Genomic DNA, 27,649 nt, shown 5'->3' with positions numbered 1-27,649 from the left:
AGGAGGCAGATAAGGCCAGTGGCCAGGAGCGCAACAAGGCGGGTCCGGGCTCCTTCAGTATCCCGTTCCTGCTTCAGGTTCTGTGCCCCAGGACCTGCAGGTGATGGCGACTACACCTGTGGCTCCAGGAGCCGCCTGCCACCCGCCCCTCCCCCAACCTCCGCTGGTGGTGTTTATCTTTGCCTTTGCTTCTGGCTCTTTCTCTTTCACTTTTCTTTTTGCCAGAGTTGGGACTCCCCGATTGGAAGGCGGCGGGGGGAAATCACAGCTGACTCGCACGCTCGCTGCCGTCGAAGTCCCTAGCCCTGTCCTTGGTACGTGGCGCTGGCTGCAAGGAGACCACCCTGCATCCAGGTCTCCATGGAGGTATGAGCTCAGCTTCTCCGCTTTGGGAATGGAGATGGTGTTGCTTGAAAACGCGGTGGAATTTTCCCCGAAAGCCTACGCCCCGGGCCCCTCCCAGCTGCGGCTCAACTCACACTTCTCCTCCACCAGCCGCAGCCGGGCCGCCCCGCCCACTTGAGGGGGACTTCAGTTTTCGGTTGCACGACGTGCAGACGGTTTTTCCCCTCCTGACCCTTTATTTCTCCCGTGGGTTCGCCTGCCCGTAAGCCTGCTTCCGGAGGAGAGCATTTTCGCGTCCCTTTGCGCCTTGCGTGCGTCTCCCCGGTGCGCTCCACTCTTGCCATTCCCGGTGGCGGGCGAGCAGTGACAGCGCCAGCCCCCTGCGCGCCACCTACTCTGCGAAGGCTGGCGGAGGGTGTCTGGCTGTCCCAGCCACGCAGCGGGTTTCCAAGAAGACGCGCTCCCGCAGCACTGATTCTTCCTGAACCTACTCCACCACAGAAAGGTCAAGAAAGGTACCGCCGCTCTCCGCTTGCTCCCTGTCGCCCCAAGACCCTTGCTCTTCGTGCGTGCGCGCCTCTCTCACTACCTTTGCAAAATCAAATTACATTCGTCTTTGATCAGGATTTGTCTTCTAGGGAGAGAATTATGCAGGAATGATCATTGCTTGGCACTCAGGCCTGGCGCTGTGTTCGCGCCAAATCTGCACAAGCCGCTTGTCTCTCAGAAAAAGAGTATTTGGAATGAAGGGAAAAAAAGAAAAAGAAAGAAAGAAAAAGAAAAAAGAAAGGAAAAAGAAACTTTGCAAGAAATTTGGGAGAATGATATTGAAATAAAACCCTTATTCAAGAGGCTTTAAATGAATAGCTAATTAATTTTTTCAAGCTTTATTGAAGCTCCATTATTACAAGAATTTACAATTCACTTGAATTGAATTTTTGTGATTCTATGCATTTAAAATTTTCTAATTTCAAAGTATGTGTCAAGCAAAATAGTTCTTCATTGATGCTTATAAATGCAGCAGATTGTTAAACAGAATGAGTCACAAGTTAAAACTAGAAACAAAGTGGCTGTCACCAGCAATTTCCCATTAGGTATTTCTAAACTATTTTGTAATATTATGATACTGGATAATGGCCACTCTTGCAGTTGTGGTCACTCTCATCTTTCAGTGCATGGAATGAGACCCAACTGAGCTGGCTGAACTCTTGTGCTAGGATTATGGAATAAATAGATCAGGATGGTTATTACACATCTTACTATGCAGAGGCTGTAAGGTGGACCATTCTGTTGAAATCATCAACATAAAATACACATTAAAATTTAAACTTCTGTCATTTTCTTATAAAGTAGTGCATTGCACATGGTAGAGGGAGGAGGTGCAACAGAAGAAATATCAAGATATGTAAAGAACTGAACACAAAGCAATAGTCATTTTAGGGTTTTAAAGAAAAAGCTGAAGTTTTAGTGTCAGAAAATTCTTAGGGTTTATTAGGATTCTTTGTGTCATGTTCTTATATTTTTCTTTTTCTCCTTCTGAGGTTCATTCAGACTCATGATCTGCTTTGCAGCAGTGACTAAGAAGGGTTAGATTGGCCCTAGATACAGAATCTCAGATAGGTGGGGTGTTTCCATGATTTTGATGTCATTGCTCTCTGCTAATTTAAAGGAGCAACTCCAGTGTTTTATTTGATGTTCTCATTAGAATTTACCTGCAGATTACTGGTAAGCTTAAGAAAAATAATATGATACTTTTTGTTTAAATCCCTGAAATTAGTATAGCAGAAAGCCATCAACTAGTACTAGTAAGAATTAATATTGTCAATGAATGTATTTTTTTTAAAACTGCTTTGGAGGATGGAGAAAAATAATGGTTTTAAGTTTATTGGAAGTTTAACATCTAGAGCTTCCCCATCTCAGGTTTGCTGCCTCTGGTAGGTTACAGGAAGTCTGTAAAGAAGTGGCATGCTGTGTAGATGTAGATTTTCTTCAGGAGAATACCTCATAATTCTAATCAGCTTTTTAAATGGATCTTTGATACAAAAAGTTTACAAAACTTTTAGAACTTAGAAGATTGTCCTTCTACCCATTTCTCTGATTGTTTTCTTTCTTTCTTTTTCTTTTTTTGTTTATTGTGTAACTACTCTTCTGAAGGTTAGTTAGTGATAGATAATACAGAATACTGTCTTCAGATCCACAAGTTGCATTTTGGACAATAATAGGATTAACAGCCTACACCTGTTGAGCTCTTACTAATGTACCAAACATTGTTCTAAATAAGTATGTTTTGGTTTTTGTATTTTGGCAGTGCTGGAAAATTTAACCAGGGCATCCAGCATGGTAGGCAAGTCCTCTACCACTAAGCTACATGATCAGCCCCCTAAGTATGCATTTTAAATACCATCCTGATATATTTTCATGGTGCAAACTATATTTTGTAGCTTATGAAATTATAGAGTAAATAACTTTCCTAAGGGGATAGGCTTAGAAAGTGGAATTCTAATTCACATAGGTTTAACCCATTTTGTCTCATTATCCCACATGTGGAAAACCTATAAAAAACTTAAATATGATAATAATATGATTACAAAATGATAAAAATATAATTATAATAGTTATGATATAATAACATAAATTCATGTTAATTTATATATGAGCTCTAGGTTATGATTTCCAATTTATTTTAATATCTTGTTGAAATATTTGCAGGATTGAATACTTGAGACCTACTAGGTTAAGAAAGCATGTATTTACTCAAGGATACTATTATTTCCCACAATAATATTCCTCACTCAAATATTTCCTACAGTTTGACAGTGACAATCATATTTCATTTTGAGGAAATGTTATAGTGTTAGAATGTAGATTTTAAAGTAATGTTTGTATGACACTTATATAATTGACATCAATAAGTACATATTTAACAATTCTCTTTATCCAAGTAATATTCATATAAGTATCTGTATGTTTAGTTCCCTGGGGAAATATCTTTTATGTTCCCTGAATGAAAACACTTGTCCAATTCATATCAGTTTTAACTGATGAAAGAATAACAGTAGGCAAATTTGGATTGATCGATATATCTGTATCCACCTATTTACTTATCCATCGGTCCAGGAAGAAGGGCCAGGACTCATGAAGGGCTCAGGATGAAAGACCTTCCTATTGCATCACAGCTGGAAATAGTAACATTAACTATTTTGGAAACCCCCTTTTCAGAAGGCCTTATGATAGAAAAGCTGGGAAGAAGCCAACTTCTTTCTTTAGCTATACATTCATTTTTAGATTTACTTACCCAGTGATTACAGTAACTGCATGAGGCTTTAGAGATTGAACATTGCTTAAATGCTTGCTGCTATCCTTTTAAATTGATTGGATGGAAAAATTCTATAGGGCCTTTGAGAGAAAATGTGTGGTAGTAAGTACTGGAATATAATTAACTAAATAATTAATAACAATTTGATGGTGTATTTCACTAATGAACTATCATCAAGTGTACATACATATGTAAACATATGCATAACTGTGTATATTCTGTATGTGTGTGTGTGCATGTGTAAGTTTGTATGTATATATATATGCATGTACATATCACCTGTTAACATCTGGGGACAGATAAGGGCTATGTTTCACTCTGCTTCTGGAATGTATTGAACCAGGGATAGCCCAGAAATCTTGACAGAGAGTCTGAAGTACAAATTATTGTTATTAAGAGAATCATTCCAGTAGAAACCAATGTGAATCTGGAAGTAACACAAAGGGAGTTTCACGCACCACATTGATATTTCATCTGCGTGACCTCATGGACTTCTAATAATAACTGCATTTTTATCTTCATTGAACAAAAAAAATTGTACTGGTATGCAGAGTTTCACTTGGATTAGGACATAGCTAAGAAGACATTCTGCTAAGATTTTTTTTGGTTACAATATTAATACTTTTTTGTATATCACATGTTTTCTTTTCTGGGTTCCGGAAGTCAGTTGTTCAGTATAATGAAAATTAAAATGCTTGTATCCTTGCCATGAAATAGATGGTGATCATCACTGGGATAATCTAATGATATTTATTACTTAGCTTTATGTTAAAAGATGTTCTTTTTTAAAAAAAAAGTTATTCATTGCTGGGATTAGAAATAGTAAATAAGAGGTTCTTTGAGCTCAGTTCAGTTCAACAATATTATTTGGACACATTTTACATCTGAAGGCAAAGTATTTGTATACATCTATTTTATAGTGTTTTAGCCCATGGCAGAGATAGAGGGTTGCATATAGTCTGAATTAAAAAGGACCCAAAAGTTTGGATACAATATGTGGTTGTGTCCTCTCCAAATGTTAATGATTCTTTCAAGTCCTGAGAGGTATTGGGAAAGATCAGAGGGGAAAGAAATTATTTGTCAAATGAAGGAATCGCAACTGAAAATGGTCCTAGAAGAAGAAGAAATGATGATTATAAGATTGATGGGGGAGGAAGTTATCATAGTGACACATACAAAAATGCCCAGAGAAAGCCCAGATCTCTCATAGCACTGAATTATACTTCTCCTTAATGGGAATTTTACACACATGTTTTTTCATTGAAATTTGAGAGATGAAGTAGCCCTTGCACACTGTTAGTGATGATCTCTAAAATTTTCAAATAATTATTCTTAAATTGAACATTTTTTAAGTTATGGATTTTTAATATATTTTCCATTTTTTCTCCTTACTTCCCTACAACAAAAGTAAGTCTATAAGTCCAATCTTAATCCTTTTAACTAAGGGGTTCTATTGTTAAAATTTCTTCTTGGTTATGCTGTTTTACCTATTATGAACATACAATTAACCAAATAATCCTTTAACTTTTCGTAAGCAAAGATGAGGCATAAAATTAAAGCTATAGTGGAAATGTGAATGAAAGACATAGAGATGATTGATAACATTGGTTTGATTTAAGTTAAAAGCTCTCTCTTACGTCGTCAGTTTTTCAAGTTGCTCCTTTCTTTATGTGGCACCCTGGCAAGGCAAGCCAAAGGGTCAGATTCTGCATGGGGGAGGGATGTCTTTCATAAAGTGGGAAAAGAAGAAAGGGGAAGTAAGAAAGGAGAACTTGCTAGAAATCTGCTTGTCTCAGGTCCAGCAGGCATGGCATTGATAGTATGGGAGTCCCACTAAGCAGTGGGTATGGAATTTGGTTCCTTTAGTGCTCTGTACCCACACAGCCCTGGGAAAATGCAGGACACCCCAGGGGCATGTTTTGTTCAGTTGGGAGATCTCTGATCTAGTTCAGCCTTATCCCCTTGACATCTGGCTGGCCGTGGCTTACTGCACATAAAGCTAAGTACTCGGGGCCTGTGGGCAGAGGTAAAGGACCTAGTGGGACTGCTGTGGAGCCTCCTCCCTGGCTGGCAGTAGGAAATACTTTCAGCCAGGCTGTGATCACTTCTGCATCCCCCTCTCCTCTTCTAGCCTCAGCTCCAGGCACGCTGCTGCTGTCTTCTACACATACTTGCCCCTCAGTGCCAGTCTGCCGGGGTCCTGCACAAAGGGCTTATCATCTGTAGTGTTTGTGTCCTCATCCTCTGCCCGGGCAGAATTACTTTCTTCCTTTTATGTATTTATTTGGTGCTGTCTGTATTCCCTTATAATATTTTTTTATGTCTGTAAATTCATTTTGATATGAGTCTGACTCTGTACTTGCATTTTAAATAAAGAAAAGATCTGTGTGCCTTGCAGAGGATTGGTCACATACATGATTTGTGTTGATTTCAGTGAGAGTCAGTTGGATCATTCAAAAGTTGGACAGCTAAGCACATGAATGTGAAGGAGGGAAGAGGCATAGCAATGTAGCAAAGAACAGTGCTGGACCAATAAAATGCCGACAGTATTTTAGGAAAATTAGCTCAAGGCAGAATTTGTTGAAGAAAAAGGCAATTTAGAGATCAGAAACCCAGATAGAAATCCATCCAGTTAATTCAGGTGTGTGGTCTCATTCTCATTATCTAGTCAAGGGTTTAGAGCTCTAATAATTCTTTCTCTCCATCATTTTTTTTTCTCTGTCTAATGGGTCTTTCCCCTTACCATATCACCAAACTATAATTCCTCCTATTAAGCAAAAAATAGCCTTGTATTATTTTCCTCATCTCTTTCCCCTACCACCTGGGTGTTGTGCCCCCATTTTTCAGGAGAACTTTCAAGGTTCACCATATTCTTTACCTGAGATTTTTTTTTTTTTTTCTCACTCTGTCTTGAACCAGACAGATGACAGAGTGGTCATCCCATTGGTGCATTGAAATCCATTTGTCAAGGACACCAAGAACCTCTCTGTTTTTAAATCTCATGGTGAGTTCTTGGCTCTTTTCCCCCATGCTCTTTCAGCAGGTCCTGAGAGTTCTACGGTAGACCATCCCCTCTTCTTTCTTTATTTTCCTTTTTCCTCACCAGCAGCCATTTCAGTCTCTTTGACTGGTTTCTTATTTACCGAGTGTGGAAATATAGGAGAGTTTGAGGGCTCAGCCCTCAGGGCTTTCCTCTATGAATATACTCACTACTTTGGTGATTTCATCCGCCTTTAATGCCTTTATATACTGATGAGTCATAAATTTATGCCTCCAGCCATGACCTGTCCCTTGAACTCCAGACTCATATCCAAAGTCTCTCCAGAATCTCGATTAGATGTCGAATACTCATTGGATTCCTGAAGATCCTCCCTGTCTGCCTCTCCCACTGTCTTCTCCATCTTACTTGATGTTTCAGTCAGCTTTTTCACTACTGTGACTAAAAGATCTGATCAGAACAATTTTAGGGGAGGAAAAGTTTATGTTGAGCTCGTGGGTTTCAGAGGTCTCAATCCACAGACAGCAGGCTCCATTCCATTCCTTGGACTTGGGTGAGGCAGAACATCATGGCGGAAGAGTGTGGCAGAGGGAAGCAGCTCACAGGATGAACAGAAAGCAGAGAGAGAGACTCCCTTTGCAGCATACAAAATATATACCCCAAAGCCACACCCCGAGTGCCTACTTCCTCCAGCTACACCCTACTTGCCTTCAGCCACCACCCAGTCGATCCCATCAGGTACTAATTCACTTAAGTCTCTCACAACCCAATCATTTCTCCTCTGAACCTTGTTGCATTGTCTCACCCATGAGCTTTTGGGGAATACCTCCCATCCAAACCAAAAGGATTCATTCTTTAAAATGAATAGGCAATAAGTCAATCATCAATCAATGAATCAATCATGGAGTCATCTTGGACTTCTGTTTTTCTCATACCTACTTGAATCTGCCACCAAAGCATTTAGCTATGCTTTTGAAATATAGCCCACCCTTTGCCTCTTCTCACTACCGACATTGCTGCCACCTGGGCCCAAGCGAGTATCATTTCTCACAGTATAAATGCAAGAGTTGACCTCGCCACTGCCACACTTGCTTCCCTCTGCCAGACTCCAGCCTGTTCTCAATGCAGAAGCCATATTGTTTCAGTTAAATGGCAGTGCATTAAAAATGACTATCATAAGATAAAAATGGAATGTAATAACAATTGAGAACTCAGTGGCTTAAAAACCTCATTAATTTGTTATTTATCATGATTCAGCAGTCTGGGCTACCTTTAGCTAGTTGACTCTTCTTAGGTTGTTAGGGTCAAATATCCAAAAATGCTTCTTCATTCTCCTGTCACCTCAGCTACAACATCTGGAAAGCTAAAGACTGGCCAGCCATTAGCCTTCCTCTCTTTGGCCTCTCTAGATGCCTAATTTGCATTTGCATGAGTAGCCTGCTTTCTACCCTTAGAGAGTTAGAAATTTTTATACTTCTTTTAGTTTAGCTGTTGATGTATTGTTTCTTGTGTTTAAATTCGTATCTCTTTAAGACATGGGGGACTTCCTTTAAATTTGAGTTTAACTCCATTTGATTAAAAAATATATATTTTATGTATAATATATAATAAATATATATAATATATAATACATCAATAATATATAAAAATGTATATATACAATGAATACATATTATAAATAATAAAAAATATATAATGTATATATATATGTTTGGTTTTTTTTGTATCTGAAAAATGGAGTCTCTCTCTGCTTCTGATCATCATGTAAGCTGCTTCCACTCTTCCACCATGATGTTCTGCCTCACTTAAGCCCCAAGGAATGGAGCCTGCTATCTATGGATTAGACCTCTGAAACTGTGAGCCCCCAGATAAACTTTTCCTCCCCTAAAATTGTTCTGGTCAGATCTTTTAATCATAGCAGTGAAAAATCTGACTAAAACATTATATCTATATCTATCTCTATCCTGAAAACTCTAAACACTGGCTGCTGTTTACTTTCGCTGCAAGTGAGAATGCTATAGAAGAAGCCCTTAGGATTTTTAGCAGCCCAATCTGACAAGATCTAAGGCAGCACTTTAAAACTTTCTAAGGTCTTACTGAAGGATCTTTTTGCTACGTGCCTACGATATGATCTTCAACCTGGGAGCACATTGTTTTGGTAAACCTTGGATTTGACCTCTCTTCTATGACTACTTCTCTCTTTGAATATCTTTTGCTGCCTAGAAAAGCAAGAATTAGTTTTATTTTCTCAGCCAGCAAATCTTGGGTTGAGCTCTTTCCTCTAAATTTGGCTTGAACACCGAGTTATATTTCTCTTCCTGCACTTGCTCATGGTGCGCTGAATGAAACCTATTGTCACTTCAGAAGCACATTCTTTTCTTCTTCTCTATTATTATAGGCCACAGTGCTGCCAATGTCTTGTCACACCATGACATGAGTTGTTCTCTCTCCAGCCTCTAATGACAATTTCCCTGCTGACTTTCTAGCCCTTAGTGACAGTGTCCTTGATTCTCTTCAGATGTTCACCTGCCACCTAGTCTCATATCAGTTTCTGGTACAGTTATTAATTTTTAAGCTACCCCCCAAACCTACTGGTGTATGATAAGAACTATTTTATTTTCTCAAAGTAAAAATGTGGACAGGACGCAGTGGTGGTTTTGATGTACTCCACAATGTCTGTGGTCCCAGCAGTTAGGACTCAGTGGACCTTGGTTCACTTTTATGGGCTCCCAAGTCTGGTTGTTGACTGGGTTCCCTGGTTCTCCTCCATGGTTTTCCATGTGGCTGGCTTGAGCTTCCTCATAGCATGAACCTCTCATGACTGTCAGACTCCTTGCCTAACATTCATTTTCTATAAGAGAGAAAGTGGGAACTGCAGGCTCTTCAGGCCTGGGAGTTGAATTTCACAGACTCTCACGTTTATCTCATTCTTTTGGGAAAAACAAGTCAGAAGACCATCCTCTGTTCAAGAGGACAAAGACACAGATTCCACCTTTTAATGGGCAGCACGTCATGCAGGTTCATGATGGGAAGGCATTGACGTATGGTAGCTACTTTTGAGAGATAACCTGCCAAAAATGTGATCTTGTTAAAACATTAACCAGGTTTTACCGCCTCCCCTTTATTCAGAACTATCCATTGCCTTCTCATCTCATTCCAATAAAAGCCAAATTCTGTTATTTTTATATTTCTGTTATAAAAATAACTGATATGTGATCAATATGTCCCTAAGTGATTTGTAGCCACTGTTTTTCCCAGAGCACTAATTCAGTCACCCTGGTGGCTCTTCTATTCATCAGTCATAATGTTACGTTCTTGTGTACAAGTCTTTGAACTTGATCTTCCTTCTGCCTAGAATGTTCATTTCTCAGATATGACCCACTCTTCTTACCTCCTTAAAGGCCTGGCTTAAATATCTCCTTTGCAATGAAGCTTTTCCTGCTGGTGAACTTCAGATTGCCCTCCCTCAAGGCTCAGAGCTTCTGCAAACACCTGGCACTGTCTTGTTACCATGGTGAAAGGTCTTACCTCCTGGTGCTCTACAGAAATTTGGGAGAAAGGCTGGAAAGGAAGTAGCTTTATTTAAAACCAGGTTTGAAGAAGAGAGAGAACTTTCTGTCTCAAATTTCCACCTTTTGAGGGGAGATGAGGCTTTCAGAAGCTTTCAGAAGAGAAGGGGAGGCATCGTGGAACAAAAGTCAGGAAAAAGAGTTTAACTAGACTTGACTCAAAGTGAGTTACCTGTGATACGTGGCTGTTAGAAAATTCTCTCCAGCATATTCTGTATGGTCTGGACCTGGAAGGGAAATGAACTTTCCTGAGGGCCTAATTTGGCCCAGGCTATTGATAGAATCCTCACATTTATCATTAGGAGTAAGAGTTTTTAGCACTGAAACAAATATGCACAGAAAGCAATATCAGAGCTGTTTAATATTGCATGCCAGTTTTATTTAGAGTTGATAACTTTATTATCACAAAGTAAGTGCTTCAACAAATGAAAGGAAATTGAAACAAGGCACACCTATTTTCTCTAAATTCCTTCAAATGGAAGTCCTTTCGTTTTCTTAATTCCATTTACCAAGTATTTTGAAAAAAAAAACCACAATTATTTCAATAGTACAAAAATGATAAGGGAAATTTTATAAAGCTGGAAGTATTAATAGCACATAGATTAGTGTCTCTTCTCTTAAAAATGCAAGAAAAGGCTGGGGCTATAGTTCAGTGGTAGAGTACCTGCCTGCACATGTGAGGTACTGGATTCGATCCTCAGCACCACATAAAAGTAAATAAAGATATTGTGTCCAACTATAACTAAAAAAAAATTTAAAAAACGAATGCAAGATAACAAATATGTAGTCCTAACAGCATTATTATGTCACTTCAGAATTTACCATAACCCCGAATCAGAGTAAAAAAAATTCTGTATTTTGTATCTTTAGACTTTACTCCTGAAAAGCAAGATCCTAGTTTATTGTATGCCTAGGACCTCTAAACTTTGAGACACGATTTTGCTGGTGGCTTATTTGACTTAATAGTAAGGCATATATATCTTATAAAGCCTGAGCTCTCTTAATTCAAGCCATGCTATTCTCAGTCACTGTAGTTTATAAACACGGCTTCCAGGACATGTTTTTTTTTTTTTTTTTTTTTCAGTCCAGGAAGGCTGACAGTGGACAAAGTTCTACTATGTAATAGCAGACATACACTGATCATTTTCTCTGTACATGACTCTCTACTATGTGCTGGATGGGATACAAACAAGGAGCCATAATAATCTCCAGGAATTTATTATCTAGTAGAGCAATTCATATTTGTATGGAAAGAGATGCATAGTCCGTGTGTTGAAGGGCTGCCTGACCTTTAAGGACACCATGCTTGCTTGCATAGCTGGGTATCTGGGCATGCTGCCTTATAGGGAGTACACTATTTCATCCAATGCCTCTTCCTCCTGGCTCTTTTTAGCTGGTGCAAAGGTCTCCAGTAATACTTCCTCTGAAAATATTTCCCTAAACCTCTAAGCCTGGGTTAGGCATTTTCCATTCTTAACCTCATTGAGTAAATATTTGTGTAGTGAACATTTGTTGCCATCCAAAATGCTGAGCATTTTCACATGTTTAATCCTCCCAATTCTTGAGGCACTTTCTTCCTACTTTGCAGATGAGTAAACTGAAGCATCAAGAAGTGAGGTGACTTGCAGGGAGCTGATAGCTAGGAAGTAGTAGAACTGAATGTGCACTGGAATTTGTCTCTAGAGCCTGTGTTCTCCACAGGGAGGATACAACGAAAGATTAAATGAGAGGAGATCCAGTTACCATTATTTGTAGACTCAAGCCATATGAATAACCAAGGTTTTCAGACAGAGGATCGAGAAAATTAGTGACACTTTGCAATACTAGATGAAATATTAGGACTGGCAGTATAGTTCAGTGGTAGAGTGCTTACCTAGCCTATGTGAGAGGCCCTGGGTTTGATTCTCAGCACTGTCAGAAAAAATATTAGAATTCTAAATAAAATATTAGCTAGTATAACAACAGTAAAACAAATAAGCCATGTAACCTACCCCAGCAGGAACACACGCCCTACAGTAAAATACTTGAGGATTATATAGATAGCTCAATATCAGAAATTTATCAGTATAATCTTGTGATATGGAAAAAATAACATCAAACTGTTAGAAGAATAAGAATAGATGGGATCTTCCAAAAGTGGATACAGTATATCTATGAAAAGCCTATACTGAAAATCGAATGTAATTCAAAAACTTGAAAAACATTTCCTTTAATTTGAGAGAGAGGGAGGATACCAGTGTTGGTATGATATTCCCTTAGAGTACTGAAGACAGAAATAACCATAGCAGCACATTTTTATTGAGCACTTAACTATATGCCAAGCAGGACAGTAAACATGAATGTGGCTTAGCTATTGGTGAGAACAGCGTGAATGGTCCATCTTCCCACTCCTCCAGGGAAGAAGGATAGGAATTGAACCACAGTGAGTCAGGGTTGAAAAGAGTTGTTTGGAGCAATCGCAGGTGAAATGTTTGTTTTTCTGACCCAGAAAGCAGCTATTTGGAAATCAGTGGTGGGGAGCCACTTGAATTATAGACATGTTTTGCTGGTGGTAATGATGATGTTGATAGTTAGCTCTAAGATATGAAATGTAAAAAGCTCAAAATTCACTAATAACTGCCTTTTAAATATGGTCAATTTATGTGAATTTCAAGTACAAAACGTAATATGGGCTGTAGATTAGACTCAGATTATAATGTGTAGACTCTATCTATATATTAGACTCATCCTGAAATTGAAGTTAATATAGAGAAGTGGTATAATCCATATGTATTTTTGGTGTGTCTGTTAACTGAATGAATTCCTAGTGTAGAATTAAAATGGGAATCCAAAACACAAGTGGTGACCCGAAATGCATTGTTAAAATTTAACCCCTTTGTGTAAAAAATCCAGGCAAATAATTTATTTACTTTTTTTTTTCTTTCTTCTGAAAGTAAGATGATCAGAAAGGAGAAATTCCCCTTCTGGTGTTAAACCATCCTTGGTGGTTCTAAGGATTTGCATAACAATTCAATATCTTCTAAGATTATCAACTATACCTTTATAGGTGTTACTTAGGCACTGGATTGAACTTTAGTCACTTCCAATCTAATTTCATTTTAAAGATAAGATAACTGAGGTTTAGATATATGAGGTACTTCACTTATGGTGAATCTCTCTTTGGATGTGTTGTGGGAAAGTGATGTGCTTCATACAAGGGCCACCATTTTTTTCTATTCTGTTCATCTTTAAAATGTTACAGTTTCCAATACTGTAGTTCATGTAACCCTGAGACTGAAGAAGGCTCCCTGGCAGAATCTGAAATCTTGCTAATCTTAACCATGGAATAGACCTGGAGCTTAGAAGCTGCAAATGACAATCTCTTTAGAGCAATAGCTTGGAAACTATTAGTTAAATAATATTTAATTAAGGTCAGTGAGGAGGGATTAAAGTACTGTTTCCTATCATGGAAACAGGCATTCTTTGAGCTCTGTCTAGATGAGTATACATAGCCCTGGTGGAGAGGAAAGAACTACAGTGTGTGATCAGGGTGGACGAGTTCTCTGAACTAGCCATGTGAATCACACTAGAGGTCAGGAGTTCAAACTCTCTGCCAACTGTCAGATGAACTTTATTAACAGAGTCAGCCTATGCTGAGCAGTTTTGTGAGCACCACTGCTTTGCTAGGTAGACTTGGGAAGTTTGGTTTGCTTGTCAGGAAGGAGCCCGGGAAGCAGTGCTTTAGAAATAAGATACTTGGGACTACTGCAGCAAATGTGTGGCTGCTCTGTTGTTCCAGAGATCCCATGTTCAGTGTAAACGACTTGACAGATTTCATAAAAAGCCAAGTACTGGGAATGGGAAATGCCAGAGGTCTAATTGGCAAGAATAATTAAAGGTTAGAAGAATGGCTGCCAGTGTTAGTCAGACTGCCTGAGGACAGGGTAGGATTCTGTGGTCTCCGGTGCATCTGGGTTTAATACAAGATCAACCTTGCTCTAAATCATTTTACTTAATTGTAAATGTTATTCCTGACATTCGTGGTAATCGTGCTTCTTTGCTGCTGTAGGGAATTAGTGAGAAGCAATAGAAATGTTTGAATCCAGTTATTCGCCAGCAGGAGATGTGCTGTACCATTAAACTGTTGTTTTCATTGATAGGTTAGTATCAGCAGGTAATAGGAAATGTGCATCATTGCAAATTATCCTGTGGTATTTCCTGCTACAGCAGATGATGTACATCTTCCACTTCAGCAATGAGTGGTCCTGTAGAGATTGGTGTCATTAGGGTTGTTATAAATCACAGCGTGCATTTTAATAGTTAAACAATTATCTAGAGAGGCAGTACTGGAGTATTGTTCGGTAATGACTGGCTGATTTTAATGGTGAAGAAGAAGTTTTATATGGATCTTTTTATATAAGTGCCTAAAGAATCCAAAAGACATTTTAAATGCTTATCTGGGAACTTTTTTTTTCTTTTTTAGGCTCATTTATCTTTAACTGCAAATACATGAAGCTCAGAAGCCCATCAAAATAGCTTTCCATGTATATAGGTAGAGTTTAAGGTCATGATATATACGTATAATCATTTCTCTCATAAGCAGATAAGGTATAGAAGGAATAAGGAAGCCAAAACTGGCCACTTCTAAATTCAGGCATACCTAAGTAAACAAGGTCTGGCTTGGCCTTTGGAATGAGGGGAAGACACTTCTTTAGTCTTAAGGGGCTAAAGCTATAAGGCTTCTTTCCCCTCTCTTTCTCTTCTTTTCTTTTAGTCAGGGTTTTCTTTGCTGTGACAAAAAGACCCAATAAGAACAATTTTAGAGGAGGAAAAGTTCATTTGGGGACTCACAGTTTCAGAGGTCTCAGTCCATAGACAACCATCTCCATTCCTGGGGGCCCTAGGGGAGGCAGAAGATCATGGCAGAAGAGCGTGGAAGAGGGGAAACAGCTCAGGATATTACACCAGAAAGGAGAAAAAGAGAGAGAGAGAGAGAGAGGGAGAGAGAGAGAGAGAGAGAGAGAGAGAGAGAGAGAGAAGAGAAGAGAAGAGAAGAGAAGAGAAGAGAAGAGAAGAGAAAGGGGTGGGGAGAGGGAGGGAAAGAGATCCATTGAACAAGGACAAAATATAAATCCAAAAGGTATGTGCCAGGGACTCACCTTCTCCAGCCACAACCTACCTGCCTCCAGTGACCACCCCAATCAGTGGATTAATGTGCTGATTAGGTGAAGGGTCTCCTAACCCCATCATTTCACTTCTGGATGTCCTGGCATTGGCCCACACATGAGCTTTTGGAGAACACCCAATATCTAAACCATTCCATCTTGATATGATTCCTTTATCATAGTCCTCCTGCCATTGTGTGCTTGCACCATTATGGTCTTTATGTTCTTCAAAATCGAGCTCAAATTTACCAACTATAGACCCTTCATCTTGACTGCCTCAGGAAATCCATGCATTTCCCATTTTGCTGTATGAGTCTTGGCCTTTTTCATGGCACAATTGGACGCCCTTTATGTTTTAAAATCCTATCCAGTGGTGTGTTTTCCCAATGAGACTGAAACCATTGCAATTTTGAAAGTATAAAAATGTTCCTAGGCTTTCATTTGATAAAAAAAAATTTGCATCAGAATGTCAATCAACCACATCACTAACACACATTTAGTTTACTGATGTTTTCCTTATAGTGAGACTTTCCTGAGGAAGGAGTCAATGTGAGCTTTATTCATTACAAACTGATGCTTTAATAGCACTGAACTATGCAGATGTTAACAGCTACTTTTTCTCCTGGGTGGAATAGCCCAAGCTTGGGGGATGATGAGGCCGGTTTGTAGTGTGATGCTACGTTCACAATGGGGATAATTGCCCATAAAGAGTTGATTTTTTGAGTGCTCATGTGTATTAAGATTTGTTCTATGAAGTTTGCATGAATGAGCTCAGTTAAACTTCACAAAGATCCTGTGAGATGGGTAATGCCATGCTTCTCAATTAAAGATACAAGAACTGAGCTCCTGAAACAATAACTACCCTAAATGTTACTGGTAGTAAGTAGTTAAGTCAGATTTCAAACCCAGCTTTGTCTGAGACAAAGTTCTGTTCTACACCTCTCCAGAAGAACTTTCTGCAGGAATGAAAACGAAATATTCTATCCATCTCTGTCCCACATAGTGGGCACTAAGAGTATATGGCTTTTTACAACTTGAAGTGGCTGGACTGAGGACAGGATTTTCTACTTTTAGTTTACTTTAGTTAATGAGTTTCTACTTTTAGTTTATTTTAGTTAGTTCACTTTTAAATTTAAAAGCCACATGGGTTAGTAGCTACTGTACTTGTTAACACAGCTCTGGATACTTTTTAAATATTGACGAATATAAGCCAATAAAAGAGAAACCATATCAGAAAAATATGTTTATAGATATTATAAACATATAATATAAAATATGTTTATAGATATGTTTTATCCGTTTCTAGAATTTTCCTGTTTCAAAAAAAAAGAGTGTCTTAAATTTGTTGCTATATTAGAAGCACAGGATTTTATTTCTTTCAAAAATTACTTGCTGCCTCCTTTGGTTGAGACATTGCTAGACTTTGGGCATTCTAAATGAAATAAATTATGGTTTTGAATTTTATGGAACTCACCCATTTAGTAACTTCATAAATGATATAATTTCTTTCAGAGTCTTTTCATATGCAATTAATAAATTGTTTCACTCTCTAATGTCTAATATTTTGTCATGTTTTTCTGTTAATTTTTAATGTTGTATTTTGAATATATCAATTTATATAAATTCACATGTTCTAAACTTCAAAATGTATAAAGTGCTTTCCACTTCCCTTCTATAGATACAACCAGTGCTGTCATAATACTTTTGTATTTATTTCTTTCCTTTTCCAAAAGTATAAACTGTTGAAGAAACTTGCTATTTTCACTTAAAATATACCTTGGAGTTTTTCATATTAGTATTTAAATAACTTTTCATTCTTTTATATGACTGTATAATATTCCAATGCATCATAATTCACTTAGTAATGCCTTATTGATGAAAATTTAGAATGTTTCCATTATTTTTCTATTATAGGAAATATTGACATGAGTAACTTCAATGATTAGATTCAAAAGTCATGCCGAGTGGACTGCATTCATGTTTCCCAGAGCATATTTTAGAGACCATAAGTCTCATAAAATGTTGAATATAAAAAAAAATTCTATGATTAAGTAACTGTGTAACTTTAGCTATTTGTTGGTGGTTCATCATGCACATTGTCAAATTAAAAGAAGTTCTGTGATAATCTGTTTTGATTTGATACAGGTGCATTCCAATCTTACATTTTCTCAAAGACAGAATACACTATATTTGTAGGTTGGGATTTCTAGGGAGCAGATGCCGGGGTAGAGATGTGCATTTTATGTGCAGTCTGCATGCAGTGTGTGTTCTCAACTCCTAATGGAACTGGGGCAGATAGAAACAAGGTAGGCCGGGGGGACATTGTAATACAGTTGCAGTAGAGGATTCAGCAGATCCTGTGAGGAAGGCTGTGGAGCTGGGAAGCCCCATTGGAGGTGGTCCAACCCTGGGGAAGAAGGCCAGGCTCTTCCAGGGGAAGGTCATGACCTTGTGCTAGATACCTTCTTTGATGACAGCATTTCTGGGTAGGGACTCAGCTATGCGCTGTCAGCTGGCAAAATGAGTGCCTCCTTGTTTGCTACAACCCTGAATAGCATCTTCATATTTTTTAAGTAAATGTTTATTTGTTATTTACTACATGATCTTATTGATTAGAGCAAGTCACTAGGTCACTTTGGAAACCAGTTTCTTGCTCTCTGAAATATGGATGCTGAACTGAAAATTTTTTGAAACATCTAACATTCTCTTTTTCTGGTTCCATTGTATTGATTACATTCAAGGTCAGAGATAAATCTTCCTAAATACATGATTGGCCACATCAAGGTCAACTATGTGTGTGGGTCAACCTTAAGCTTTCATACGACTGCTGTGCAATTATGGAGAAAGTGCATTTTTATAGAGCTTTCAGGTGCATGCCACCTAACTTTGGGAAGTCTCTTAGGAGAAAAATATGGCCTAGGAGATGTGTATTAGTAATCTTTGGTCACTTGACACACACACACACACACAAAAAAAAACGTGGAGGAGGAAAGGTTTGTTTTAGTCATGGTTTCCAAAGTTTTTGTCTATGGTGTGCTGACTCCCAGGCAGAAACATCGTGGTGGAAAGAGGAAAGGTTCTCAGCTCATTGCAACAGAAAGGAGAGAGAGAGAGAGAGAGAGAGAGAGAGAGAGAGAGAGAGAGAGAGAGAGAGAGAGAGGAACACACAGGTGTGCACAAGGAAAGAGAATGAGAGAGTACACAGAAGGAAATGGGGAGAAGAAATACTAAAATGTCCACCACCTTTGATAATACCATCAAATTATTTCATCCTCACTGGATCAGTCCAACAATGAGGACGGGGTCCTCATGACTCAATCACTTTCCAAAAACCTCACCTGTGAGTATTGCAGCATTGGGGAAAAGGCCTTCAACACACAGGGAGACACTCCATATCCAAACCATACCAAGTTGAGTAGGAGGGGTGTTTTTGTTTTTTAAATCTGTTAGTCACAAGTTTTTAGGTATTCACTGAAGTAGCTGGCCCACGGTCTTCCTAGGAATATTACCTCATATTGGTAATAATTGAGTAATCAGATCACAGTCAGCAGAGAGATGACTGTGTGCCTGCCCCTTTGGTCTATATAAACAGTGCTTTAATATCACTGCATCAGTCTGGGAAATATTTATCCCATACACTGGTCTCCCTTATGTTGCAGCATGAACCCCACCCCCCAACCCTAAAAAAAATAAAACCCTGTTTGGGATGGTTTTGTTTTGCCTCTTCATTACTTCTATTTTGAACTGAACAGGCTGAGACGGTTGCGTTAAGAGCTGGCAACATGAAGGGCTGCTAGTGCTAAGAACACAGAGCAGCGGAGATCTGCTGAGTAGTTCCAAAGAATTGCCGAGAGCCTCTGACTTCTGAAGGCAAGTGAGAGAGCCGCTAACATGAGATGGAGAGCTGCAGCACTTAAAGCTCAGAGATACTAACACTAAGGTAGCTGCACTTCATCTTTTTGAATGAATTGAGCAAATGCAATCTCAGCTGGTTGGCAACAAGGCTAGCTGTGTTATCGTATGTCTGCTAATTGCAGACTTTCTGCACTGCTGTCCCTTGCATGGGTGCTCTTCAGATTGGAGTGGAGATAATGCATTTGACTACAGTGTGGGTAGAGGCGTCCAGAGAAGTACAGGGCAGAGGCATCTAGATCATTCCTGGCAAAAGTGAAGGTATTTGACAGCGATTGCGATAGCCATGGGCAGTTGTAATGGCAATCACAAAAGCAGTGGTGGCTAGAACAGGGCTTTTGGAACAGGCTCATGGAGACAGCCCAACTGGACTACTGAAGCAGTGGCAGTCTAATCAGCGACCTTTATGACAGCTGTAGGAGTAGTGATGGAATCAGTGATGTCTGTGGCAACTGCAGAAGTGTTGGCCCTGTAGCACCAGCCGAGGCTCCCAGTGGAGCTGCAGGAGTGGCAGCAAGAGTGATGGCTACTCAGCGGAACATGGGACTGCCAGGATGACAGCAGTGGTCCCCGTCCAGCCTGATGTCATCCTGGCTGTTGCTGTCACCCTGGCTAGACTGGCCATCTGGCTACAGTACCTGGGTATAGGGGAGGGGCATGATGGATATCAGTTGATCAACCAGACACAATGATGCCCAATTCCTACCACCCTCAAGCTGCTTTGGCTGTTTGAAATGAACAGAAAAGTAGAAAAGTATCCCTTTGAGAGAGTTGGGTCTTCCTATTGGTCTCGTCCTGAGCTGATGTGATGTCCAACTAGGAGATGAAATGCCAGTTTGTATTAGCTGGGGCTCCCGTAACAAATTACTACAGAATGGGTGGTTTATACAAGCAACCGGAATTTGTTTCTTAGCTCTGGATACTGGGAAGTCCAGCCATAAGATGCCAGCTGATTTGGTTTCTGGTGAGGGCTCTCTTTCCGGCTTTCAGATGGCTGCCTTCTTTCTATGTCTTCACATCAGAGACAGAGAAAGAGAGAGAAGAGAAGGAGGAGGAGGAGGGGAAGAGGGAGAAAGGAAGAGGAGAAGGAAGAGGGAGGGTAGGTGGAAGAGGAGGAGGAGAAGGGAGGAGGGAAAGAGAAGCAGTAGCAAACTAGCTCTTTGGTGTCTCTTCTCATAAGAGCACTAATCCCTAAGGGCCCACTTTTCTGACCTCATCTCAGCCTCATTATTTCCACAAGATTCCATCACAAATACTATCACGTTGGGGTTATCACTTCAGCATATGGATTTTGGTGGAGGCATGTAGTCACATTTCAGTCTATGACCGTTTTTTTTCTTTTTTTATAAACCTATAAAGAAAAAAACTGTCATAGACTGAGAAACAAATTCCTGTTGCTTGTATAAACCACCCATTCCCATCATGTCCTTGCATGGTGACTCCAGTCCTTACCTCGGCTACACTTTCCTGATATTAGAGTTTTCTCTACGTGGATCAGAGATAAAGTCTCGGGGTGGGTTGATGGTGGGGGTTAGTAGTAAGTAGGAGATGTTTTCCCACCTCTGAACTAGCCTTGGAGCAGATGTCTGGACCCAGAACTCTCTTTATAACTTTGTATAACTTGATGTTTATTTGTCCTTAACATTGAGTTCTAGCCACCAATTCTAGGACAAGAATAAAATCTCATGCCAAAGCTCGCTGAAATCCTGTTCCTCCTCCGGGAATTCTGAGCCAGTGCAGGCAGCATTCCTTTGCTACTAAAACTGCTCACTCAGGCCACCTCCAATGTCTCATGTTCACTGAAATCTTTCCGAGTCCCTCATCTTCCTCATCCCCACGGGATCGATGGCCTCACACATTGACTTTGCATGAGACTTTCTTCATTCCCCTTTCGAAACATTCAGAGCATTTTTTTCTGTTGTTTTATGGTTTTTCTCCATTAGTTGGTGAGCTTTTTAAGGATTAAAACCCATTATTAGAGCACTAAGCAAAGATCCTTAGATTTAGGAAGTTTTGCATAAATGTTTCTTTAAATGAATAGTTTGGAAGAATTCTGGCTTTCAGGTAGGCATAAAGAAGGGCTAAATTTGGATTTGCAATTATATTAAATGTTTGCTACCTCAGTAGTGATCAGAACTAAGATTATTTAAAATTAATTATTACTCTTATTGTAAATATTCTTTATACCATCAGCCATACTGAAATTTGGTTGTTTCTTAATTTACTTTATAAAATAGAAGTTATACTGCTTTGCTTTTTTAAAGTGGAATAAGTTGAAATACCATTTGTAAAAATAGGAGGCGTACTATTTTAAGGTTTTCTAATAGTACAATCCGTTAGCATATTTAAACCCCTTAAATCAAATGTTCTTTGAAAAATGATATCATACATAATAGTGTTTTAATATTAAATATATGAATGGAGATTTATATTTCATTGTTAGAATAGGTGTTCAAAACTATATTCAATATCTTCCTTAGACAGTAACATAACAGGAAGCCCACATATCTTTGACATTTTCTTTATGCCATTTTGTGGTAGAATGAAGAACATTTTGCTAGAAAACTCTGGGAAGCATTATACTTTCTAATCAACATTAACTTGAGTTAAATTAACTCTCAAGACTTCAGGAAAGATTCACCCAGAAAATTCAGGCTTAACTTTTAAAGTCTTCTCCATGCAAGACTTCATGTCTTTTATAGCATAATCAGGAACATAGTAAACCATTAACCTGAAGAGAAGAGGATTCAATACCTAATTTTTGATCTTTTAATTCCCACCTTTGACTTTTACAGAATCCATCCCGACGTGTGGCCATCTGGCTCTGTGAAGCAATGTCTCATTCTGTTCCATGTTAGTGATGTTCCACGGAGTACAGAAGTCCATGCCAGCAGACAGCCAGGCTACAGGAGGTCATGTAAGCAAAGTTTAAAAACCATATTATGCAATATAAACACTTTTATGTACTTAATAAAAAGTAGAGTGGGGGCAAACCTGGTAATGTCATACATAAATCAGAATTTTTGTAAACTGAGCACCTTGGATAAAAAAGAAAATGCCATTTTTTTTTTATAGATTGTTTAAAGCATTTCCTGTGGATGGAGAATATTGCACATAAGAAAAGTAGACATTTTTTTTTTCTTGCAATTACTCAGATAGGGAATGTTCTAAGCTTTCTAATCTAATGGTCAGTCACAACTAGTCCACTCTGCTCTATCGATGGAAAGCAGCCATAGACATGGAAATGTCTGTTCAGTCCCAACAGAACTTTATTTAAAAGCACAGGTAGTGGGTGCATCTTAGTAAGCTTCTCAACTAAAAAAAAATGATAAAAAAACAATTTAGAGAAGAAAAGTTCATTTGAGCTCATATTCAAGGGTTCAGTCTATGGTTGGCTGATTCCTTAGCTCTGGCTCTAAGGTGAGGCAGAACATCATGGTGGAAGTGTGTGGCAGAGTTAAGCAGCTCAGGACATAGCAGCCAGGAAGCAGAAAGAGCTCCACTGACCAAGGACAAAGAAATAATCCCCAAAGGCATGCTCTCAGTGATCTACTTCCTCTAGCTACAACCTACCTGCCCACAGTTACCACCCAGTTAATCCATATTAGTGGATTAATTCACTCATAACCTAATCATTTTACCTCTGAATTTTTTTCATCATCTCACACATGAGATTTTTTGGGGATACCTCATATTTGAACCATAACAGGATGAGATTTGAGCTATAGATTGCACTTTGCCAATCCTGGGAACATAAGATGATGAGATTGTGCAGCTTACATTCTGCTACTTTACTACTTTGCTTTTGAAGAAATGGGTGCTTCAAATTACATAATAATGTAATTTCATTTTCCAACTTCTTAGTTTACTACTTTAAGGAAATTAGAGACTATCTGATATTGATGAGATTGTTTAATGACTAATTGAAATTTTTGAAAAATATATAAAGATAATATAAGATCAAGTTCAGTCTCAAGAACTAAATAAAATAAAGCCACAGAAATGAAAATTCAAGCACCTGGATTCTTATTGGTAAACCCATACATTTCTCTTTTTAAATTTTTTTTATTGGTTCCTCTTAGTTATACATGATATTAGGCCTTCATTGTGACATAATTATAAAAGCATGGAACATACTTTGCTCTCATTCAGATCCCAGTAGTATCCCTTTCCCTTCCTTCCTCCCTGTTCCTCTTACATTTTGTTATAATTTCTGTGTAATTCCTCAAAATAAAATTTTGTATTGTGTACATAATGCAGAAGGAAAGGGGGTTTACATAAACTGAAACTCTTTACATAAATGCTAATAAGAAAAAGGTAGTTTCTCTTTTGCTTAGTCATTTTTTGGTGCCAGAAAATAAGAACATAAAAAGTGAAACAAAAAGTGTGAAAAACATATTCTTTGGCAGTAATTACCTATAAACTAACAATTTCCCCTTAACTTCATTAGGCTTCCTTGAAACTACTGTTTAGTAGGAATTTTGGTAAGAATTTCCCTGAACTCAAGGACCAATTTACTGGTGGTCTTTTGGATATACACTTATTAGGGTTTCTGCACTGAGGGTTCTAAGAAAGTACAGGACATTTTGATCATTGGGGTGTAAAACTTGGGACTTTTTAAGCACTAGCAATGTAGCTTTGAATTATCTTGTCACTAGAGATATTGATGAAAGCAACTAGTCATTAATTTAAAAAATTCCATTTTGATGAATTTGGGGACAGGAGAGTTTTTTAAAAAATGAGATCATGGTTGAAAATGCAAGAAATTCCAAGAGGAATCTCCTCCCTTATTATCTCAGTAATAAAAAAGTGTTTGAAGTTGTAAGAAAAAAGTCTCATATGCTTTCTGTTTTTTTTTTTTTCTTTCTTTTTGATGAATTCTGATTCCTCAGTTTTTCCTTCAGCTTCCTTTGTTGGTATCGTAACAGACAGAGGCCTTTTGATTGGTCACTTGTGGTGACTAGTGATTAGTATTCCTGTCTAAAATGAGTGAGGATTGAAAATTTAGGGTAGGTAGAGAGACTTCAAATATCTCAATTTGCATACTACAAAGCAGGCAATCAAGTGCCAAATGCCATTTATTCCTTAGTGATCCTTGATATTACTGTAACTAGGACCCAGTAAAGCACAATTGGTACAGGATTTCCTCTCCAAAGCAGTTCTTATTTTGGAAAATCAATTTAGCATAGTAGGCTTCATAATAAAGAAACCTTGGCTGAAGTGACATTTGTATAACTGAATTTCACCTGCAGTGTTTATCATGATCTTTACTTTTTTTTTTACATTCTGAGAATAAATGTACTTATGCATCAGAATTTGGGTATATGGTGAGTTAATTCTGAGAACAAATGTACTTATAAATAAGAATTTGGAATATATGGTAAGTTCATAAGGATCTCATATCTACATGCTTTCACCAAAGCCGTCTTTATTTATTTTACCTACAACTATAGCCTACAGGGTTGGGAAGCCATCAAACATGTCTTTAACTCAATTTGTTTAAAACTTAACAGTATTTCTTACTACTTTTTTGATTATCAAAGTAATACATGCTCATTATAGTAAAGTAAAAAACCACAGAAATGTATACAGTGGAAAAATTTCACCACTTATGTAATTACTAAGGAATAACTGATTACATTATTCTTTCCAGTGTTATTTTTCAACAATATAAAAAAGAAGATACAAAGATTGTGTCTTTGCTTGTTTAACAGAACATTGTAACATTTCTCCTTGGCATTACATAAGTAAATATTATTTCAATGCCTATATAATAATCCAAGTTAAAATGTATCAGAAACCATCATTAATTTCCCTAATTTTAATTATTAAAAGCAACACTGTCTAATGTATACTTGGATAGATCTTTGTCCATAATTCTGACAATTTTATCAGGAAAGTTTCTTAGCGGGGTGTATTAGAGTTCTCCAGAGAAACAAAACCAATAGAATTCATAATTATAAAAGGGAATTTATTAGAGTGTCTCATATGACAAGGGGATCCAAAATGTCCCTCAACTGTGGTCTTCAGTCTGGAGAGTCAAAGAAAGTGGGAGCTGCTCAGTCTAAGGAATCAGAAGCCTCAGAACAAAGGAAGAGGCCAAAGATGCAGCCCCAGTGCTAGTGCAAAGACCTGAAACTACCTAGAGAGCCCCTGGTGCAAGTGTGCATTCAAAGGCAGAAGGATGTGGAGTTCCATGTCCCTCAGTGGCAGCAGCAGAAGACTCCACCTGCTTGGGAAGGGAAAGCCAAGCATTTTCTAGTGGCCACTTCTGCCCTTTGCTCTGCCTGGACCTCCAGTCTATTGGATGGTGCTTTCCTGCATTCAGGGGGGGTCTTTCCCACGCAGTTCACTGATCCACATGCCAGTCTTCTCCAGAAACACCCTAATAGTCACACCCAGAAGTGTGCTTTACCTATTCCTACCATCTCCTCCATTCAGTCAAGCTGTGGACCAAAATTAACCTTGAAAGAAGGGAATTACGATGTCCAAATTTAGAAATAAGTTAAAGATGCTCAACATGTATTCCAGAAAGCCTGTGCAAATTTACACTTTTGTCATCTCTCTGTGAGTCTTGGTGGCCTGTTTCCTCATCCATCCTAACATTTAATGATCCTTTTTTGGTTCCATGAGGAATAGGATAATAGTTTATGCATCATGTAAGTATCTCAGGAATCCTACAGAAAACCAGGGAATTTGGATTGACGGGGAGACTCACAAACTAACCATACAGCAAAATCCAGAGACAGTGAAATACCATAAAATCCAAAATATGTCATTTATAGGCAAAACAACTGAAGCCAGCAGAATTTGTGCAGGCCAGGGAAGAATGGGAATTTGGAAGGAACCCATTGATATCAGTGCTCATCAACAGATAAATACTGCAAGAAAGAAAAGGACCTGCTCTGTGAGCACTAACCTTGAACAGAAATCATTGCTGGGAGAAAAAGAGAAAGATGTGTTTGCATCTGTAAGTGGGAGAGCTCACAAAGCACATTTTTGAAAAGGAGAGAAATGCATTGGTGGGAAGGGGCTGTGGCCCATGGTGGCAGCTTCCAGTGATGACTCTGGAGGAGCTCAGAATTGATACTTATGACACCCCTTTTGTAAGTGCCAATGAACTTCACAGTGTGCATCCTGACAGGCAGTCAGATACCTGCCTCCAGTGTGTGTATGTCTTGTCTGGGGTTTCTTTCTGTCATGGAAATGTGCCCAAGATGACAGCCTGTGTGTCTGGGCTCTGACCAAGGAAATGGAGACGTCAGCAGGACACCCTTCCCCTGTCCTCTGCCTGGGAGTGATTCCTTATGGTGCAGTCTGTGTCGTTCTGTGCTCTTAGAAATGGCCAGCTCTGCAGCACTTTCTGGTAGGGGCTTTTCTTCAGCATCCTGATATTTTCCCCATATTTACTTCCTCCCGCTTTCCTGGAATTGCACTCCTTACCGAAATGCTTCTGTGTCTAATGATGATGTCATACTTTTATTGTTTTTCTGATTTCCATTGGAATTTCTTTCAGGCCACAGATTATTTAAAAATCTGTTGCTTAATTTTTCCAGCTGTTTAACATTTCTTAGGTATCTTTTGTGTTTACTGATATCACAGCCAGAATTTAAGTCCTTTTAATTTTTAATAACCTGCTTTGTGGCCCAGCCTATGCTTAATTTTGGCAAATGTTCCAAGAGGACTTGAAAAAAGTGTGAATTTTGTCAATGTTGGGTGTCAAGAACTATACAACACCAGGTAGATCAAGTTTATTAATTCTTTTTCAGATCTGCTTTATCCTTATTAAACTCTTCTTTTACTGTTTGTTTTATGTGCATTTTTTAAAGATTTTTTTAAAAAACACCCACACTGATGGTGAAATTGCTTTAGTTCTATTAAATTTTAACTTAGTAAATGTAAAGCTATGATTTCAGGAAATTCGATTTTGGATTGTGATATCCCCCTGTGTGTCAGTCAGCTTTGCATCACTATGACACAACATCTGAGATAAACAACTCAAAGGAGGAAAGTTGTATTTTGACTCACAGTTTCAGAGGGTTCAGTCCCTGGTTGTTACCCATGGCTATGGGCTGCATCAAAGCACAATCTCATGGGAGTGTGGAGCCCAAGATGGAGCAAGATGCATCCTTCATGGTGGGTGGGAAGTGGAAAAGACAGAGAGAGGGAGGTAGGGGCAGGGAGTCCCAATATTCTCCTGAAGCGCATGCCACAGTGACTGACTTCCTGCAACTAGGCTGCACCCCTTGAAGTGTCCACCACCCCACATAGCACCATGAGCACATAAGATCCAAACCATAACACCCTGGGAGATTGGCCTCTTCCTGGCTTTGAAATGCCCCCCACCTGCACCTTTCTAATAAGC

At 38.8% G+C, this 27,649-nt stretch overlaps 1 protein-coding gene across 3 annotated transcripts in view; it reads left to right on the top strand.

Moving 5' to 3' along the window:
• Positions 1 to 229: 229 nt before the first annotated feature.
• Il15 (interleukin 15) overlaps positions 230 to 27,649 on the top strand; it is a 69,137-nt gene continuing 41,717 nt past the window's right edge. The window contains exons 1-2 of one of the 3 annotated variants that reach the window (XM_076864756.2): positions 230 to 366; positions 22,080 to 22,201. The gene's annotated coding sequence lies outside the window, so the exon portion shown is untranslated. Of the gene's footprint in view, positions 367 to 508; positions 861 to 22,079; positions 22,202 to 27,649 lie in introns of those variants that run through there. The other 2 variants (XM_076864755.2, XM_076864759.2) reach the window with 2 other exon arrangements.

This window comes from Callospermophilus lateralis, chromosome 8 (genome assembly GCF_048772815.1).
Source record: "Callospermophilus lateralis isolate mCalLat2 chromosome 8, mCalLat2.hap1, whole genome shotgun sequence".
Classification (NCBI taxonomy): Eukaryota; Metazoa; Chordata; class Mammalia; order Rodentia; family Sciuridae; genus Callospermophilus; species Callospermophilus lateralis.
The sequence above is the reverse complement of the archived record's forward strand: the minus strand, read 5'-3'. Positions and strand labels throughout refer to the sequence as shown.